Consider the following 4,228-nt stretch of genomic DNA (forward strand, 5'->3'; position numbering starts at 1 on the left):
TTATATCTATGAGGTCTCACAGCAAAATTCTTGGATAACTGCAGGCTATAATTATCAGGAAACTGAAGTATGGAGTGATTAAATAAGTTGTGCAAGGTCACATAGGTGGTTAGAGATTTTTTTAAAAGAATCAAATGAAAATTTTACAACTGAAAAATAAAATAAATTAAAAACTCATTAGGTAGGCTTAAAAGTAGAATGAATACATCAGAACAAAGAATCAGTAAACTTGAAGATAGACTAATAATATTTGCACAATCTGAATGACAGAAAGAAAATAGACTGAAAAGAAATAAGACAATAATGAAAGAGCTAACACTTGTATTATTGATGTTCCAGAAGAAAAGAGAATAAGGCTTTCATTATGTATACAAATATCGAATCATTATGTTGTACACCTGCAACTAATATGTTATATGTTAATAATTAATTAATAAGTAAGGCTGTATAGTTATTTGAAAAATTAATGGCTGAAAATCTCCCAAGTTTGGTGAAAGGCATAACCCTCCAGAATCAAGAAGGTGATTCAAGAGGCTGAGCAAAGCCCAAATAAATCCACATCGTAATCAAACTTCAGAAACTCAAACACAAAGAAAAGAAATCCTGAAAGTAGCTAAAGACAAAATATTTTCTATAGTCAATGACTTGAATAATAGTGGATTTCTTATCAGAAGTCATGGAGACCAAAGGGAAATGGCACACATTTTTCAAATGTTGAAAGAACTCTCATCTCAGAATTTTATGCCCAGTGAAAATATCCTTCAGGAATAATGGGGGAAATCAAACATTTCTTTCAGGTAAAAGAAAGCTAAGAAGTAATTATACAATAATTAAAGCGATCATACAGTAAAGGGGAGAGGGCAAAGAGACCTTTATGGAGGTGTGACTATGACTTATTTCCTTAATAGAATACCACACATATGATCTACAACTTTACTTTTTTTCTTTAAAAATATCCTGAATTTGGGTGAGGAAAACGGAGGCACCATAGCCATGGTAGCCGTAGCGTCCAAGCAACCTGGCAAACCAAGTCAACAACAACCACCCAACAACCACCCGGCCAATCCGCACCCACAGCCCCCACCCCTGGCCCAGGGACCCAGGCACGTTCCATCCCATTCCCAACATCATCTTTAAGACCTCTGTGGGCAGAAGTGGGGTGAAGCCGAGGAAGGGAAAAAAAGGCCTTAGTTGTTATCATTTTTTTTTACTGTTGGCATGGCAACACGGGAGTAATTTACTGAGCTACACACAGCCCTGCAGCCCTCCCAGCCACTACAGACCCAGACTCAGCCACCACCACTGCCATCAACAGCACCCTAGCACCCCCCAGCCACGCCCCCACCCCAGTATGCGGAGCTGCAGAGCCTCCGGCCTCAGGCACAACCACCTGGCAGCCAGCAGCAATGCCTGACAGAGCTCCCAGCTGCCCTCAACCCTCAAAGCCGGCCAGTACTCCCAGCCCATCCCCAGTGTCCCAGCAGTACATTGTGGTCACCGTCTCAGAAGGTGCCGCTCAGGCCAGTGAGACTGTGTCAGAGGCCAGTCCCAGCTCCATAGCCAGTGAGACTTGAGACCCACTCAGGAGGTTCAGCAGGTGCAAGGCACCCAGCAGCAGCTGCTAGTCCAGACAAACATTCAGGCCAAGCCAGGCCTCGTGTCACTCCTCCAGCTCACCAACATTCCGGTGCCCAAGCAGGCTCTCCCCAACACAGCAGCTGGTAGGGAAGAGCATAACCCCAGGTGGCAAGGGCAGCCAGGTCTCCCTGATCATACAAAGCACCCATTAGGTGCACACAACCCAAGCAGTCCCTGGTGCAGGCCAACAGTTACTCCAGCAAGACGGATGGGGTCCCCACAATAACAGTGCCGCAGCAGTTGCAGGACCACGGCGTCCAGCAGAGCGTCACCATCAACCAAGAGAGGTCTGTGGTCCAGGCCACTCCGCAGGCACCCAAAGCCAGACCTGTGCAACAACTCACGGTGCAGGGGCTCCAGCCAGTCTACATGGCTCAAGAGGTACAGCAACTCCAGCAGGTGCCTGTCCCATGTGTGTCCCAGCTAAGTGCAGTATGTGGATGGTGGGGATGCCAGCTACACTGCCAGTGCCATCCGCTCCAGCACTTACCCTTACCCTGAAATGCCGCTGTACACAGAGACAGCCAGCAACAGCTACTATGAGGCTGTGGATATGGCTACCCAGGGCAGCATACCCGCCACCTCCCAGGCAATGGACAGCAGCATCTCTGTGCCCATGTACACGTCCAGCAGCCAGGTCGTCACCAGCCCCATCATCAGTAGAAGTGCGGCCAGCAAGAGCAGCAATGGTAGTGGTGGTGGTAGAGGGGGCAGGCAGCAGCTGCAGTGGCAGAAGAGCAGGCACTTACCATGATCCAAGGAAGCTACATGCTGGGCAATGCCAGCCAGTCCTACTCCTACACCATCTGTGCTTCACCAGCCACTGTCCAGTGGCTCCTAGACAACTATGACATGGCCAGAGATGTGAGCCTGCCATGAAGCACCCTCTGTTGCCACTACTTTCTGCACTTTCAGGAGCAGAAGCTGGAGCTCATCAAAGCCATCTCCTTTGACAAGCTCATCCACTTGATCTTCATGGGCTTGCGCACCTGCCATCTGGAAACCAGGGGCAACTCCAAGTACCACTACTGAGGCCTATGCATAAAGGCCAGCTCTCTCTACTACAGCTGATAGGGGACCAGCAGCACATGGTCATGCAGGGTCAGCCCTTCTCATAGAAGCAGAGGCTCAAGCCCATCCAGAGATGGAGGACATGACCAACAGTGTCTCCTTGGGACCACAGCAGGCCACAAGGCTGTCAGACATCAGCTCCCAGGTCCAGCAGTACCAACAGTTCCTGGATGCCTCAAAGAGTCTCCCTGACTTCTCAGAGCTTGACCTCCAGGGCAAAGTGCTGCCCGAGGCCATGGAGCCCAGAGACATCAAAGCTTTCCAGGTCCTGTACCGGAAACAACATGAAGCCATCATTGACATCATGGTGAACCTGCAGTTCACCCTGGTGGAGAAGCTTTGGAAAACCTTCAGGAAATACCATCCTCAGCCAGCCCAGTGAGGCACCACTGCTGGCCATACAGGAAGAGGCTGAGAAGCAATTGCCCAAGGCCAGCCTAGTACTGTTGTCCAAATTCGGCCTGTGATGCAGTAGACCAAGCATTGTGACATGCCGTACCAGGACCTAGTGGAGATCCTTTTATCCTTGACATTCTGCAGTCCATCACCAGTACCTTTACCTAAGCAATCCAGAACTTTGCCAAGAATCTGAAGAGCTGACTCACCGACACCATGGTGAGCATCCCTGAGATGCTGCAAGAGAAGGTGAAGATGTGAGGGATTAGCCCGGCCTCAGCCTGAGCTCCTCCTTCAGGGCTTCGGAGCTGAAATCTCAGGGCTGACGGCTGGAGGCCTCGGTACCTCTGCTGGATAGAATCAGGAATATTTGTCCCCATGGCTGTTTCCTGAGAGCGAGCTTTGCACATTGTCTTTACAAACCAGCTTCCTTAGCTGCCAATTTAAAACACAATCCCTTTGTAGTTTTTTTGTACACAACATAGCATCTTAAAAAAATAAAAACCACCTGCAAACTTGAAGTAGTTCTCTTTGGACAGCCTCGAGAAAGTGCTTTAGGTGTTCAGAAATGGATCTCATAAAAAAACTAGCAACACTTATAAAGAAACAGCAGCCCTCTTCATCAATGCTGCACATTCTTAGATGTGAAGAATTAGATGGGATGTGCTTGCTCTTGAGCAAAAAAGAAAAAGATAAAAAGAGGGGTTTTTTAGTTCTTAAAATGCTAATATGACAGCTAAACAGAACTGGATGTTTGAAGAATCACTCCTGGATGTTCTGGACACAGGGCAGGGCCGGGGCCTGTGGAGAGAGTAGAAGCTGGATCCAGGGGGAGGCCATTCAGAACTGACAAAACTCATGTATCTATTTATTCAACACACATTTATTGAGCACCTACTGTGTGCCCAGCATGGTTTTCAGTGCTGGCAGCACAGCAATGACTAAGATGGACAAAACTCCCACCCTCGTGGAGCTGACATTCACATTCACAGGAATAATAATCAAAACAATATGGGACAAAAATTTATTGAAGCAATGCCCTCTGAGATTTTCTGTTGTGTCCTTTCATAAAAATAATAATAACTCTGGTCAGAAAAAAATTTATTAGTAAAAATATCCTGAA

At 47.5% G+C, this 4,228-nt stretch overlaps 1 pseudogene; it reads left to right on the plus strand.

Moving 5' to 3' along the window:
• The first annotated feature begins 1,218 nt into the window (after positions 1 to 1,218).
• Positions 1,219 to 3,366, plus strand: LOC120589785 (MHC class II regulatory factor RFX1-like; annotated as a pseudogene).
• Positions 3,367 to 4,228: the final 862 nt, after the last annotated feature.

This window comes from Pteropus medius, unplaced genomic scaffold (genome assembly GCF_902729225.1).
Source record: "Pteropus medius unplaced genomic scaffold, Ma_sr-lr_union100, whole genome shotgun sequence".
Lineage (NCBI taxonomy): Eukaryota > Metazoa > Chordata > Mammalia > Chiroptera > Pteropodidae > Pteropus > Pteropus medius.